The sequence below is a fragment of the Musca autumnalis genome, unplaced genomic scaffold, assembly GCF_047663935.1.
Source record: "Musca autumnalis isolate F117 unplaced genomic scaffold, ASM4766393v1 scaffold_2, whole genome shotgun sequence".
Lineage (NCBI taxonomy): Eukaryota > Metazoa > Arthropoda > Insecta > Diptera > Muscidae > Musca > Musca autumnalis.
The window spans coordinates 12003265-12020673 of NW_027411755.1; the positions used below are offsets into that span (position 1 = coordinate 12003265).

General features: G+C 31.3%; 1 long non-coding RNA gene across 1 annotated transcript in view; it reads left to right on the forward strand.

The window, feature by feature from the left end:
• Positions 1 to 13617, forward strand: part of LOC141393646 (uncharacterized) — a 194925-nt gene extending 181308 nt beyond the window's left edge. The window contains exon 3 of the long non-coding RNA XR_012410151.1: positions 12184 to 13617. This is a non-coding gene — a long non-coding RNA (uncharacterized lncRNA). The remainder of the gene's footprint in view (positions 1 to 12183) is intronic.
• The last annotated feature ends 3792 nt before the right edge of the window (positions 13618 to 17409 follow it).

A 17409-nucleotide genomic window follows, 5' to 3' on the forward strand; every position in this document is an offset into this window, starting at 1 on the left:
AAAATTATTTTTAATAGGCGTGGATTTTTAAAGAATTTTTTAAAACATTTTAAAAATTATTTTTAATAGGCGTGGATTTTTAAAGAATTTTTTAAAACATTTTAAAAATTATTTTTAATAGGCGTGGATTTTTAAAGAATTTTTTAAAACATTTTAAAAATTATTTTTAATAGGCGTGGATTTTTAAAGAATTTTTTTAAAACATTTTAAAAATTATTTTTAATAGGCGTGGATTTTAAAGGATTTTTTAAAACATTTTAAAAATTATTTTTAATAGGCGTGGATTTTTAAAGAATTTTTTAAAACATTTTAAAAATTATTTTTAATAGGCGTGGATTTTTAAAGAACTTTTTTAAAAAAATTTAAAAACAATTTTTAATAGGCGTGGATTTTTAAAGAACTTTTTTAAAACATTTTAAAAATTATTTTTAATAGGCGTGGATTTTTAAACAATTTTTTAAAACATTTTAAAAATTATTTTTAATAGGCGTGGATTTTTAAACAATTTTTTAAAACATTTTAAAAATTATTTTTAATAGGCGTGGATTTTTAAACAATTTTTTAAAACATTTTAAAAATTATTTTTAATAGGCGTGGATTTTTAAAGAATTTTTTAAAACATTTTAAAAATTATTTTTAATAGGCGTGGATTTTTAAAGTATTTTTTAAAACATTTTAAAAATTATTTTTAATAGGTGTGGATTTTTAAAGAATTTTTTAAAACATTTTAAAAATTATTTTTAATAGGCGTGGATTTTTAAAGAATTTTTTAAAACATTTTAAAAATTATTTTTAATAGGCGTGGATTTTTAAAGAATTTTTTAAAACATTTTAAAAATTATTTTTAATAGGCGTGGATTTTTAAAGAATTTTTTAAAACATTTTAAAAATTATTTTTAATAGGCGTGGATTTTTAAAGAATTTTTTAAAACATTTTAAAAATTATTTTTAATAGGCGTGGATTTTTAAAGAATTTTTTAAAACATTTTAAAAATTATTTTTAATAGGCGTGGATTTTTAAAGAATTTTTTAAAACATTTTAAAAATTATTTTTAATAGGCGTGGATTTTTAAAGAATTTTTTAAAACATTTTAAAAATTATTTTTAATAGGCGTGGATTTTTAAAGAATTTTTTAAAACATTTTAAAAATTATTTTTAATAGGCGTGGATTTTTAAAGAATTTTTTAAAACATTTTAAAAATTATTTTTAATAGGCGTGGATTTTTAAAGAATTTTTTAAAACATTTTAAAAATTATTTTTAATAGGCGTGGATTTTTAAAGAATTTTTTAAAACATTTTAAAAATTATTTTTAATAGGCGTGGATTTTTAAAGAATTTTTTAAAACATTTTAAAAATTATTTTTAATAGGCGTGGATTTTTAAAGAATTTTTTAAAACATTTTAAAAATTATTTTTAATAGGCGTGGATTTTTAAAGAATTTTTTAAAACATTTTAAAAATTATTTTTAATAGGCGTGGATTTTTAAAGAATTTTTTAAAACATTTTAAAAATTATTTTTAATAGGCGTGGATTTTTAAAGAATTTTTTAAAACATTTTAAAAATTATTTTTAATAGGCGTGGATTTTTAAAGAATTTTTTAAAACATTTTAAAAATTATTTTTAATAGGCGTGGATTTTTAAAGAATTTTTTAAAACATTTTAAAAATTATTTTTAATAGGCGTGGATTTTTAAAGAATTTTTTAAAACATTTTAAAAATTATTTTTAATAGGCGTGGATTTTTAAAGAATTTTTTAAAACATTTTAAAAATTATTTTTAATAGGCGTGGATTTTTAAAGAATTTTTTAAAACATTTTAAAAATTATTTTTAATAGGCGTGGATTTTTAAAGAATTTTTTAAAACATTTTAAAAATTATTTTTAATAGGCGTGGATTTTTAAAGAATTTTTTAAAACATTTTAAAAATTATTTTTAATAGGCGTGGATTTTTAAAGAATTTTTTAAAACATTTTAAAAATTATTTTTAATAGGCGTGGATTTTTAAAGAATTTTTTAAAACATTTTAAAAATTATTTTTAATAGGCGTGGATTTTTAAAGAATTTTTTAAAACATTTTAAAAATTATTTTTAATAGGCGTGGATTTTTAAAGAATTTTTTAAAACATTTTAAAAATTATTTTTAATAGGCGTGGATTTTTAAAGAATTTTTTAAAACATTTTAAAAATTATTTTTAATAGGCGTGGATTTTTAAAGAATTTTTTAAAACATTTTAAAAATTATTTTTAATAGGCGTGGATTTTTAAAGAATTTTTTAAAACATTTTAAAAATTATTTTTAATAGGCGTGGATTTTTAAAGAATTTTTTAAAACATTTTAAAAATTATTTTTAATAGGCGTGGATTTTTAAAGAATTTTTTAAAACATTTTAAAAATTATTTTTAATAGGCGTGGATTTTTAAAGAATTTTTTAAAACATTTTAAAAATTATTTTTAATAGGCGTGGATTTTTAAAGAATTTTTTAAAACATTTTAAAAATTATTTTTAATAGGCGTGGATTTTTAAAGAATTTTTTAAAACATTTTAAAAATTATTTTTAATAGGCGTGGATTTTTAAAGAATTTTTTAAAACATTTTAAAAATTATTTTTAATAGGCGTGGATTTTTAAAGAATTTTTTAAAACATTTTAAAAATTATTTTTAATAGGCGTGGATTTTTAAAGAATTTTTTAAAACATTTTAAAAATTATTTTTAATAGGCGTGGATTTTTAAAGAATTTTTTAAAACATTTTAAAAATTATTTTTAATAGGCGTGGATTTTTAAAGAATTTTTTAAAACATTTTAAAAATTATTTTTAATAGGCGTGGATTTTTAAAGAATTTTTTAAAACATTTTAAAAATTATTTTTAATAGGCGTGGATTTTTAAAGAATTTTTTAAAACATTTTAAAAATTATTTTTAATAGGCGTGGATTTTTAAAGAATTTTTTAAAACATTTTAAAAATTATTTTTAATAGGCGTGGATTTTTAAAGAATTTTTTAAAACATTTTAAAAATTATTTTTAATAGGCGTGGATTTTTAAAGAATTTTTTAAAACATTTTAAAAATTATTTTTAATAGGCGTGGATTTTTAAAGAATTTTTTAAAACATTTTAAAAATTATTTTTAATAGGCGTGGATTTTTAAAGAATTTTTTAAAACATTTTAAAAATTATTTTTAATAGGCGTGGATTTTTAAAGAATTTTTTAAAACATTTTAAAAATTATTTTTAATAGGCGTGGATTTTTAAAGAATTTTTTAAAACATTTTAAAAATTATTTTTAATAGGCGTGGATTTTTAAAGAATTTTTTAAAACATTTTAAAAATTATTTTTAATAGGCGTGGATTTTTAAAGAATTTTTTAAAACATTTTAAAAATTATTTTTAATAGGCGTGGATTTTTAAAGAATTTTTTAAAACATTTTAAAAATTATTTTTAATAGGCGTGGATTTTTAAAGAATTTTTTAAAACATTTTAAAAATTATTTTTAATAGGCGTGGATTTTTAAAGAATTTTTTAAAACATTTTAAAAATTATTTTTAATAGGCGTGGATTTTTAAAGAATTTTTTAAAACATTTTAAAAATTATTTTTAATAGGCGTGGATTTTTAAAGAATTTTTTAAAACATTTTAAAAATTATTTTTAATAGGCGAGGATTTTTAAAGAATTTTTTAAAACATTTTTAAAATGATTTTTAATAGGCGTGGATTTTTAAAGAATTTAAAAAAAAATTAAAAACTATTTTTAATAGGCGTGGATTTTTAAAGAATTTTTTAAAAAAATTTAAAAACTATTTTTAATAGGCGTGGATTTTTAAAGAATTTTTTAAAAAAATTTAAAAACTATTTTTAATAGGCGTGGATTTTTAAAGAATTTTTTAAAAAAACTTAAAAACTATTTTTAATAGACGTGGATTTTTAAAGAATTTTTTAAAAAAAATTAAAAACTATTTTTAATAGGCGTGGATTTTTAAAGAATTTTTTAAAACATTTTAAAAATTATTTTTAATAGGCGTGGATTTTTAAAGAATTTTTTAAAAAATTTTAAAAATTATTTTTAATAGGCGTGGATTTTTAAAGAATTTTTTAAAAAATTTTAAAAATTATTTTAGTAGGCGTAGAGTTTTAAAGAATTTTTTAAAACATTTTAAAAATTATTTTAGTAGGCGTAGAGTTTTAAAGAATTTTTTAAAACATTTTAAAAAGTATTTTTAAAAGGCGTGGATTTTTAAAGAATTTTTTAAAAAAATATTTTTGTTAGGCACGGATTTTTAAAGATTTTTTAAAAAAATATTTTTGTTGGCGCGGATTTTTAAAGAATTTTTTAAAAAAATATTTTTGTTAGGCACGGATTTTTAAAGATTTTTTAAAAAAATATTTTTGTTGGCGCGGATTTTTAAAGAATTTAAAAAAAAAATATAAGAATTATTTTTAAAAGGCGCGGATTTAAAACAATTTTTTTTTGTAGAATCTAGAGACCCTATTTTGAAAAATATGAATAGTGATTGACCTCATTTGATTCTATTACTCTTATTAATTGATGTTGTATTCTAAGAATGCAGACATAATAAGCTCAATTTAATTTAAATTCTAGTTAATAGTGACAAAGCCGAAACTTCCATGACTGCCATTATGTTTACACAGATCTGTCCCACACATTACACCCTCATTGATCTTAGCTTCTTCTCATGTACTTCTTTTCAATTTGAAAACTTGTAAACAAACACCTCACCAGCTCACGCATGTAAGTAACGAACACAAATAAATCATCGTTGTAATAATAGTATCTCCGATTCTAGTCTTACTCGTAGCTATTACAACAATGATCAATTATGATTTCCCATCCGCCGCTTCTCTCCCCGTCTACAATGTGGCATTTAAAATTGAATATCAGTTTTCATATGTATTTATGATGATGACGAAGCTTTTTAGGAGATAAAAATACCCCTATTGAAACTTAATTGTGAGATATCTGGTAGTATACAATCGAATGGATACACACACGGACTATCCATCGTTTATCAGAATGTTACAAACAAATGCCAAGGTAATTGAACTTATGTCATTATGATACTATTGTTGTTACTTTAAATATACAGTGACTCTCGTTGGATTTGATACTACCATTTTTTTATTTCCTTAAATAAAGTAAAGACACTTATTTTACTCATTAGATCGATTTTTAAATAAGGGAAACTGTCGCCTTCAGAGCATTGCGCTTTACACATCTTTGACATATTTAGACCACAGGTTTTAGGGAACATATCAATATCGTTCCATTTGGGATTTTCCGCCGTTAATTTGTATTTATAGATTTTTTTGCTGCCTTTTGGAATTTCACCAAAAAATATGAAATTCGAAATGAATATTTATCGCTGACTTGATTTTAACCATTCCCACTTTCATTTAATCCGCCGCCACAACTTTATTTGTGGAATAAATTTGAAATGAAAGTGAAAATAGCTTGCCACTTATAAGGAGAGCAACAACAACTACATTGAATCTCAGCCACTAATTTGTAAGTTTTCTATCACAAAATGATATGCAAATCCATGCAAAAATTTAACGCTGTGAGGCGACACTTATTAATTAACCACAAAAAAACTTGAAAATTGATTAAATGAATGACATTGATAAATCTAAGATGATGATGATGATGGGGAGGAAGGAAGATTGTGATGCCAGTTAAGATATACTTTCAAATACTTCCATTTATTCTATTTAAAGGTAATATTGTACAAATTACCCACATCAATGCTATGCATCTGCCACAACAACATTAACTCTTCATAAATTACAAGAACGGTACTTGGTTTTTTTCTTAAAGATTAACTGTAGTAAAAAAATTACATATAATTGGACTTTTATGTGGGAAGTTGCCCTAAATATTGAAACATTTCAGTGCCCATATCTCGGGAAGTATTGGCTCCCTCAGACAATAAATTATATTGAAGATTTTGTCTTTTATGGAAAAGATCATTTTAATATTAATTTTTAGGAGAAGCCGAAGATTCGATCCCACACAACCACCATTATGTGTCCGGTTTCGCCGTTGGTAGCGGCTCATCAAACATGTCGGCTGTAGAATGACTTATCTGTCATCGAACTTTTCTTCTTTCAAATACAATTTGTTTTTACAGTGATGGCTTCCATGACAAACGCTTAGCGCAGCCTTTGGATGTTATGAGTTTGGCTCTGAACGCCAACACGCCTTGACAACACTTTTTTCATATGTTTTTCAAGGACGTGGCTTCAAGCTGATTTTTATTTATTTGAAAATTTTGTCTATAAGGGCGAAGATCATGGTGTTAATTTTTAACACCACAGCCGGTATGTCTGATGGGCCACTACCAACAACGAAACCGGTCACATAATGGTGGTTGTGTGGATTCTAATCTTCGGCTTTCCTTTTTCACTAGCAAAAAATCATGGGTCATTAAGCTCGACTCCAACGAGCAATTAATTATAAATTATATTGTTGTAGTCCACATTAGAGGGTCTACGCGCTTATAAAATTTCAATACAATCCGAGTAGTTGACTTTTCTTTTTAGATGTTACAACTCAAAATGTCGACTACTCGATTAATCGAAATTCGTATAATTGGTTAAAAGAAAGTTGACGTTAATATCCCTAGTAGAATTTTATAAAACTTTCGGGTTATTATGTCCGGAAATATGGACATGCCCACGAAAAGCATTATGTCATGGTAAATAGGATCATAAAGTCTACCTTTGGTTAAAAATTCACAACGATCGACGCACAAGAGTTAAACTGCATTTAAGCGGAAATTTTGAACATTTTAAGCCTGACTATTAAACAAAATAGAAGTAATCATCCCAAATAAAAAACGCCAACCCTCCTAATTGTGAGACCAGGCACCGTCAAAAGTTTGGTTTATTGCTGTTGTTAGCAATACCAACAAACTAGTTATGTGTTTTTTCGTTGAGACTCAACGAACGCATAGTAGTGGGAAAGATTTGGGTTTGTTTACAAGTGCAGTTGTTCTAGTTTAGGTCGTGCCAAAGAAATTCTCGATCAGAGTGTTTCTTTGGATACGTATCTATTTGAGCGAGCAATTGACACTTGGGTATAAAAAGTTTCTTGTTGAAAAACAAGAAACAAGGGAACTGATGAAGACCTGTGGCGAGGTCTGAAACTATAGTCTTCCCTGCCTTACCCCTTGGTAAACATCACCAATTTTTTCCCACTAATAAATTAAAGTTGTTTTAATAAAATACAACGACTATGGGATTAAACTTGACTATTTTGAAAAACAAAATAGAAGTCATCATCCCAAATAAAAAAGCCAACCCTCCTAATTTGCGGGGAAGATATTCGAAGAAGTTGTCAGAAAAATTTGCGATAAAATCGTATACTCAACTCACAAGTAATGGTGTGCTCATCAGTCATTTTAGTTGGTGCCGGCAGGGTTTTTAGAGATTTTGGGTTATTATCTCAGGAATTCAGGACAACCACTGCAACAACATTTCAACACGATCCGAAAATTTTCTCCAATTTTGGACCACAGCCACAGTGAAAAGATCTTCTGGTCTTCTATAGAAACACCTTATGGAAGACCATTAAGTTTTTGCTATAGGAGTCCAGTAGATCTTCCTAGGGAAGACCAGAATGTCTTCCTAACGAAGGTCTTTCCATAAAACTAGAAAAGGTTTTTCTATAAAACGCAAGAAGGTCTTCCAAGATTAGTCCACAAGGTCTTCCAATGAAAGCCGAGATGACGCTCCAATAGAAGATCAAATGGTTATCCTAAAAAGTACCTGAAGGTGTTCTTGTTAAAAATCAGATTATCTTTCCAGATGTTCATCCCATAGAAGACCTCATGGTCTTTCCATAGAAGAACACAAGGTCTCGCTATGGAAAAGCAAAAGACCTTCCTATAGAAAACAGTAGAACTTTCCATAGAAAACCAGAAGGTCACCTTGTGGATATCAGAAAGTCTCCTAGAGAAGATCAGAAGGTCTCGTAGAGAAGACCAGAACGTATTCCTTAAGCACACCTAGACCAGAATGTCTTCCTAGAGAAGACCAGAAGGTCATCCTAGAGAATACGAAATGGTTTTTCTAGAGAAAATCATTAATTCTTCCCATATATCTCATTCGTATAAAAGGCCGTTCTATAGAAAACCAGTTCAGGTCTTCCAATATTAGTCAACAGAGTCTTCCAATGAAAGCCAAAATAACGCTTCAATAGAAGACCAAATGGTTGTCCTATAAAGTACCATATGGTGTTCTTGTTGAATGGTGTTCCAGAAGGTCATATCATTTAAGACTTCAAGGTCTTCCCATAGAAGAACACAAGGTCTCCCTATAGAAAAGCAAAAGGTCTTCTCATAGAAAACTAGAAGGTCTCCTTGAGAATCCTAGAGAAGACAAGAACGTCTTCCTAGAACAGACCAGAAGTTCATCCTAGAGAAGACCAGAATGTCTCTCAAGAGAAGACCAGGATATCTTCCTAGAGAAGACTAAATGGTTTTTCTGGAGAAAACCAGTACTTTCCTTCCATATATCCCATTCGTTGTAAGGCCAGAAGGTCTTTCCATAGGAGGTCAGAAGGTATTCGTATAGAAGGCCAGAAGGTCTTCGTATAGAAGACTAGGATGCCTTCGTATAGAAGACTAGGATGTCTGCGTATGGAGGTCTTCGTATAGAAGACCAGGAAGACTTTGTATAGAAGACTAGAAACCCAGAAGGTCTTCGTATACAAGGCCAGAAGGCCTTGTTATAGTAGACCAGAAGGCCTTCTTATTGAAGACCAGAAGGCCTTCTGATGGAAGACCAGAAGGTCTTCTTATAGGAGATCAGAAGGGGTTCTTATAGGATACCAGAAGGTCCTTTTATAGAAGACCAGCAGTTCTACTGAAAGGTCTTCTTATAGCAAACCAGAAGTTTTTCTTACAGAAGACCAGAAACCCTTTTTGTAGAAGACCAGAAGGTCTTCTTATAGATGACCATCCTGCTCGAGTGGAAAGCACAAGCGACCTCAGTTCTTGGTTCATAATCTACTGAAAGATTTATTTGATATTCCGCGGTTGAATGGATTCTATCGTCAATGTCCGTCAGTGTGTTTCTTGACATGCATGGACAGAACAATCGAAGCGGTCAAATAATAATAATAATAATAATAATAATAATAATAATAATAATAATAATAATAATAATAATAATAATAATAATAATAATAATAATAATAATAATAATAATAATAATAATAATTATAATAATAATAATAATAATAATAATAATAATAATAATAATAATAATAATAATAATAATAATAATAATAATAATAATTATAATAATAATAATTATAATAATAATAATAATAATAATAATAATAATAATAATAATACTAATAATAATAATAATAATAATAATAATAATAATAATTATAATTATAATAATAATAACAATAATAATAATAATAATAATAATAATGCACAAAACGACCACGAAAACGAGACAAAATCGATAAGTTGTCAATGAGAGCCATACCTATAATTTTCTGAGCGACATTTTTGCAGAACATTTCGAAGCTGAAAAACGTCATCTTGTGGTACTTTTATATCGGCTCTTACAATAAAGGACGAAAAGGACATTGAAGGAAGCGAGATAGAAGGTCGAAGTGCTCTACGAAAATAATCCTCATTCGATTTGACTGAAGACATGTCATTTCAAAAATAAGCTTAAACAACAGTGAACAAAGATATAACGCTAATTCCTGATGCCATACAGGGTCTCTAGCAAAAACTTCATCACGCCATTACGCGGAAGTTCGACTCACGGCGGATCTGTCCTTCGGGGTTCTTAATATACTCACCAAGGCCTTTCTTCCCCAAGAGGAATTTTCCGTGCCCCAGACTTTCACCTCCATTTTGTTGCACAGTGTAATAAAGCATGTCGTATCCAATTTAGGCATTAGAAAACAACTTTTTAGCTTACCATTCCGAAAATCTCCCTTCTTTTGTTGTCAAGTCCGACTAAACGTCGTAAATCCCCGATCTTCTCTTGGCAGTTGTTTTTTTTTTTGCAATCTCGTCCTGTCGATCTGCTGTTACGATCTGTTCCTCATACCAAAATAGTGTTTGGTGGTTGTCGTCCTATTTTGGTTGAAGCATTACTTGCTCAAAATACTGTCTTTGGCTGGCTTGTCACGCCTCCTATCCCAGCAACAGAATTTCGAACTTTTGCCACTACTATTGAGGTAGCAGAAGAAAACAAACTCAACCTGACTATATTACGTTTCTCGGAAATCGAAAAAATCCCCCAAAAACAAAATCGTATCTCCGTCACAAAATTGTTTGGAGGAGAAATACGTCTGGACAACTCGTAGGGAGTAGGTATATCGTAAGGCTGCTGCCTAAAACTGAGATTAGCTCTACCAGGTATTGGGGAGAATCTTGGGCGTATTTTCAAGTAATATATAGTTTAGTACCAAGTATTACTGGAATATTTGGAACTTGATGAGGCCGGTATCCGCAAATACTTCAAATGATGTAATTTCGCGTTATTGCCGCATCAACTCGTGATAAATCTTGAGAAACAAATCACGAAGCTTAGAGTAGTTTTTAATACCTCAGATAAAACTTTGAATGGTCAGAGTCTTAACGACATATTGCACGTAGATCCAACGTTAATACAATCCGTAAATATAACCGATAGCCATAATATTTCGTATTTAGGGTTTTGGGATCAAATGAAAAAAAATTTGGTGGGTATGCATTTCAATATATTTCAAAATTTGTAAATTTTACGATAATTCCATTAGATATTCGTAAAATATCCATAATATTTCGTATTTAGGGTTTTGGGATCGAATGTGTATATTGAAACAATTTTTTTTCCAAAAAACGCATGTATTTAGAGAGTTTTAAAAATGTTGGGCGTTTGAACTGACAAAAATGTTGATTAGGATTAGAGATCAAAAGTTTTGCGGAGGAGATACTAAAAAGAATGGATCTCCAGCCATTACATATGGTACCATAGGGGTTTTATACAACTTCAGGGATGTTTGCTCAAGAAGTATGGACTTGCCCCTGAAACAACTTTTACCATCGCAATTGAGGCAGCGAATGCAAGTTGCTTCAACAAAAATCAAAGTGATTCGAAAGCAGGTCTTAAAGTGAACATGTATCCGAAATTTTGTGTATGAGGTACCGGATGGAGTGGACAAATATAGTCCATATTTGAACCTGATCTATATCTGGTAGATATATTAGGATGTGTAAAGTATGGTCCAATGCGGCCACTCTCTTCAAGAGTTATCGTACGCACAATTTTTCCGAACATTTTTGAACTTTTGTGGGGGAGTTACCTGAAGGAGTGGACCGATACGGCTTATCTTCGAACTTAAACTAGGTTTGGACAACATATTACTTAGGCCAAACTTTGGACCAAATCTGATTATACGTTCGAGAGTTATCTTGCGCTCCAACAACTACTCACGGTATCATAGGGTTTTTTTGCACCTTTCAGGCTATTATCTCAGGAAGTATGGACATGCCCCTGATTAAACTTGTACTATCGTATGGGGGGCAGTGAATACAAGTTGCTACAACAAAAGTCAAAGAGATTGGAGAGCAGGTCCTAAACTGAACTTTTCCGAAATTTTGTGTGGGAGGTACGCGAAGGAGTGGACAGATTGAGTCCATATTAGAACCACATCTAAGTCTGGTAGAAATTTCACGATGTGCAAAATAATGGACCAAATTGGAGTTATCGTGCGCACCAGCCAGACAGACACACGGACGGACATGGCTAAATCAACTCCAAATAGTCTGAAACACATTTTGTCCAAACATACTTGGGGTCCAAAACCATTATTTCGATGAGGCACATTTTGTCCGTATGAAAGTGTATATGCCCTCGTTAGCATAAATGCTGAGGGTATAAAAGGTTAAGTTGGGCCCTCGGTACGTAGGTATCATGGCATTTTTGCTTAAGTTATTTCTGGTAAAAGAATAAAGAACGGCCGGGCCATATTCGAACTAAGTTGCCCCTTGGTATTTTATCAGAAATAACTTAAGTAAAGCAGAGCAATTAAGCGAAAAGCTGAATGTGTTTTGGCCTTTATAGTTCCGTTAAAACTCTTCGAACTTTTGCAATATTTAAACAAAAACGATTAATTAATTTCTTCTTCTTCTTCTTCCTAAATAGGCTATGATGGAATTTTTCACAGACTCCATCCTCCTTGGAAATCATTATTAAGGTAAGAAGACTATTTGAGCCAAATTTCATGAAATGCATTCGATTTGTTGAAATATTGACCTAACCCAACTCAAGTATTATGTAATATGTTAATAGAAAATCTTATCCGAACCTTACTCAATAACAACAACAAAAATTCCCATAAAATTAAACAAATTAAATCAAGATGTTGTTGCTGTTGTTTAAAATATGTTAATGTAAACAATTATTTACATATGTTTACACAAATGCATTTCGTTCGACTAGTTCACAATGGTTGTGATTTTGTCACAATCAACTTCTTTGTAATACCCCCTCCTGGGGGGTTGGGTATATTAAGTCTGTTTTTTACTCATAATACCGTTATTTTAAAACCATGCCTAATTTTAAAGTTACGCATTTTATCAGCAGGCAGAAGAAGAAAAATAATTCAAATGCATTTTATTTTAATTTTGTCGTCTAACATTCATTCGTGTATCTTTTTTGTTTACATATTTGAAAACATGTTGGATTATGTAATGCCGAATTTTAGGTATTTTGATTTTTTTTCTTTCAATAATCATTAGTTACCAGATTTAAGTTGGCCAACATTCCAACGAAACGGTTCCATCAAACCACAAACATGTTTGGTTGAGGGTTTAGGTGAGCTACTTAGCTGGTAGCTAGCTAACTAAGCTAGCTCATGGTTCAATATAATGAATGAATAAATGACTGAGTGGCTGACTGAATGAATCAATGCATTAAATGCATTGATATGCTGATGTTGATGGGATTGTTGTTGCTGTTGGGGAAACTGTGTCACTGAAGAAGTTATAACAAATTAAAGCATTTTCTTCTCATGGTAATTTTTTGGTATGTCTTTTTGATTTTCCACCAAGTTGGGCAATGATTTTAAATTATCTAACAATAATTGTGTATTATTTAACATTTTCATGGCATGATTTAAGTTTGAAGCAAGTGAGGGCCCATCCATTAAACCTTACACCTTCTTTATTATATTCAATATTTAACATTTAAAAAAAGGAAATAATCAACAAACAATTGAAAATTTATTGATCCCCAAAAACACCAATTAGCCGGCGCCCGCCAATTATTTATAATTGCTATTTAAAGTCTAATTTAAATACTCAAAAATTAGACAACCTATGGTAAACTACTTATTACCCACACCCAGTCAATATTCTCAAGTGAGGGTTATCAAATTCCATTAAACAGCTATTATTGTCTGGAAACGAATCTCTTTAGTTGCGATAAGGAGCTAAGATATGCTCTACATTCAGACGGGTGATAGTGAACTATGAAATGAAATACTCGTATGTCAAGAGTTTTTAATATGCTAATTAATCTACCATCAACAACAGATGATGCAAATTATTGTAGATAACATCTTGAAGCAAAAAAAAACAACGCTCGCTTACTGCCAATCGCTAAGGCAAAGACCAAAGGTTCGACGTGTGATTATTTTCCAAAATTAGAAATTGTTAATAAAATCGCTCGTAAATAACATTATGTTTTGAAATTAGGAAACACCTAGAAGTGTAAGCTCAGATATACGACTCATTAGGGTGGTTTTGGGTGTGTCTTGGTCGCTCATACTGAAAGTGTATACATCCCACTATAGTTTTATATGGACGTATATATATCTAATTGCTCAACAGATGGGACAAGAGAGACTTCTCTCATATCAATGAGTACACCTCGATTCATATTAGCTTAATAATATGGGCCCTACTGTTTATGGCCAAGTCCGAACGGCATGTCTTAACTTGCTAACATCTCACTCAGGGGTATTTTGCCACCATTGAAAATTTGGCCTGGGAGTCGAACCTGGAAATTCATCGTGCAAAGCGGGTGGACATTCCTTTCCACCGTGTCACCCTATGGTCGTAAATAGGAAGACAAAACTGTGAAGGAAGCAGCTAGCCAGAACGACATGAGAAAGCTACAACGGACGATAGATAGTCTCACAAATCGTAGCTGTACCAGGAAGGAACCAAGCAGTAAAAGATCGTAATGATAGACTACTAACGAACAATGATGAACAAATTCCAATATGGAGAGAACATTTCGGAGAAATTAGTAACGTCAGAAACTCCACTGTAAATAACGAAAAATAAAATAGAAAATGCGTTGAATATACAGTGGTAACTCGTGGTATTGTCTAGGTCAGCAACTTATTTACTATCCCTCGTAGCAGCCATAATTCTAACGAATTCTATGGCAAGTAGAAAACATTTTGAGAGATAAACAAACTGGCTTCCAACCAAATAGTAGCACCCTATGCGTCATAATGGCACACACTATCGAACACACCTTTATCCATTGTTCATCGATTTCAAGCAAGCCATAGTCGATATCATCACACATACTGTCATATGGGAAGCTTTGAGCAAAACAGGGAGCACCTCAGAAAATAATCCGTGAAATAAGAGAGATGCAGAACTCTCAGTTCTTCACGAAGGGAACATACGCCAACAATTTCACACAAATGCGGGGTAAGGCACTGATCACAATTGTACTGAACGAAGTACTGAGTAAAGTCGGCTCAGAAGGCATAACAAGAAGTCTCTCACGATTCAGATTCTGCGGTCGGCGGCGGCAAGTCTCCTCAGTGTAATGCTAGCTTATATCTCCTGAGTATTTCAGCCATGAAAAACTTCTCTACAAGTGGTGTATTAAGACACGCCGCACCGGGCCACCAGTCCCGGTTCCGTTTGGGGACCAACTGGTAGTAGTCTTATGGTTACGAGGTCGTACCAGAGACTTAATTCTGGGACCACGGGTACCAGTTGCCCCTAGGTCTAATGGCCTAGTCTGGTAGTTGGTGTCGGCCCCCTTGTGGGAGTATCGTGGTGGCTGTGGTTGCACCCAAATCGCGGGGAGAGTCTTCGGCTTGTATGTGGAGTTGCATTAACAACCGGCTGTCTGACCCATAGAAAGACAGGAGCTTTGGATAATGCTCCGCACTAAACCAAGGTGGTGAACAGGGCCAAACACTTGAACACATTTGGTACCTCACTATGGTGCAAGGGGCGTTGGTTTGTCGCCTGTAATCAACCCGGTGCTGAGAACATCGTGGGGTTAAGCCGTCAAGGCAGGTACCCACGCTAGTCATCACCACACACACGCCGCACAGTGTTGCCGCTTCCATACAAAAATGGACAAAAATAGAAGGAGTTGACCTAGGTTGATGATTTGTTCACAAGTACTTGTAAGGGCATTGGAATGAACAGTTTCAACTTTGGTCAATATCGGTTCAGATTTGGATTTAGCTCCCATATATATTTCTCCGATTTTGCTATAACTCGGTCAATTTTAATCGAACAGCCTTCAAATTTAATGTGATATTTTCTTAGGCCCCTGATCCGTTTTACCGATTTTAATAAAAATCTGTTCAGATTTGGATATAGCTACCATATATATTTTCGGGAGAATTTCTGAGCTTCTATGGAAATACCGACCTCTATAGGTAGATATTTGGATAAAAAAAGTATCAGTCGACTTTGTCGACATAGATATACCATCAGCCTGTGTTAATTGGAACTCTGTTTTATATATTTAGAGGGTTTTCAGAATTTTGGGCGTATGCACTTGCCGAGAAAAAATATGAATTTAGATTAAAGCTCAAACGTTTTGCGGGGAAGGTACCCAACGGATTGGACCGACATAGTCCATTTTTGGAGTGGGTCTTATTTTGTGAGTTATTTCTATCGCGTTCACCAGTTATTTCAGTAGGTCACCATATAATTTAGAGTTTTTGAGCCATTATAACAGGAAACATGGACTTGCCCACGAAAAACATAATATCTCTGTAAACAAGGCTATTAGGAGTACCTTCGGTAAAATTTCCAAAGAACCTTCGAATAGACCCTTAAGCGCACTTAAACAAAAATGTTGAAAATTTGTGTGGTTGGTAACCCAAAGAGTGGACCGATAGGGCCCACTTTTGAACATAAACTAAGTTTGGACAAAATATTTCGAGACCCAAAGTTTGGACCAAATAGATTGCTCTGTTTATGAGATATCGCGAGTTCTATTTCGGCGAATATTTTCGAACTTTTGTGGGGGAGGTAACGGAAAGATTAGGCCTATAAGCACCACATTCGAATTGCATTTAATATTCAAAAAAATATTGCAATATTCCAAGTGTGTACCAACGCAATATCCCGTTCGAAAGTTGTCGTGCGCAACAGCCACTACGCAGGGTGGATGCAGTGTTTTTTAACCTTCAGGTCATTTTCCCATTAAGTATGGTCTTGCCCCAGTGTACCTCCGTAATAGAGCTCGAGGCCTCAACCATTTACAAAAAAGAGGTACCCTAAATGGTGGACCGATATAGTCCAAATTCGAATCTGATCTATGTTTGGTAGAAATATTACGATGTGCAAAGTATGGACCAAATCATGAATGCCAAAAATGTTGAACTTTTGTGGGGAAGGTGTGGAGAGAAGTAGACCAATATTGCCCATTTGCGGACTTAAACTAACCTTAGCCAAAATATTAGAATGCCAAATTTTGGACCGAGTCGGTTGATCCGTTTGAGAGTTGTCGTGCACAGCGGTCAGCCGGACAAATGGACGGACATCTCTAATTCGACTGCAAATTGTATGAAACAGATATCGTAAACATACTATGGGTCTAAAACCATTGTTTCAATTAGGAAGTCTCCTACTGGAATAACTTGTAGTCTCCTATAGGAAGACTTTGATCTGCTATAGAAAAACTTCTGGGCTTTTATAAGAATACCTTCTGGTAATCGATGGAAAGACCAAGTGGTCTTCTATAGAAAGAAGTTCTGGTATTCTGTAGAAATACCTTCTGGTCTTCTACAACAATCCCTTCCAGAATTTTTATACAGAGTCTTCTATAAGAAGACATGGTCTTCTGAATTTTGTTCTGTGCTTTTTTAGGAGGACTTTCCATAATAACAGTTACTGGTCTTCAATAAGAAAACCTATCTTGTCATTAATGAGAAGATATTTTGCACCTCTTTGAAGAGACCTTCTGCTCTTATTTGAAAATAAATTGGGCTCTTTTATGAGAAGACCTCTGTTCTTCGATGGGAAAACTTTCTACTCTTCTATAGAAGATTTTATGCTCTTCTGTCAGAAGGCTTTCTAGTCCTCTTTAATTATATTTCTAGTTTTCAAGAAGTAAAATTTGTGCTCTTCTTGGGATGACATTTTGTTCTTCTGA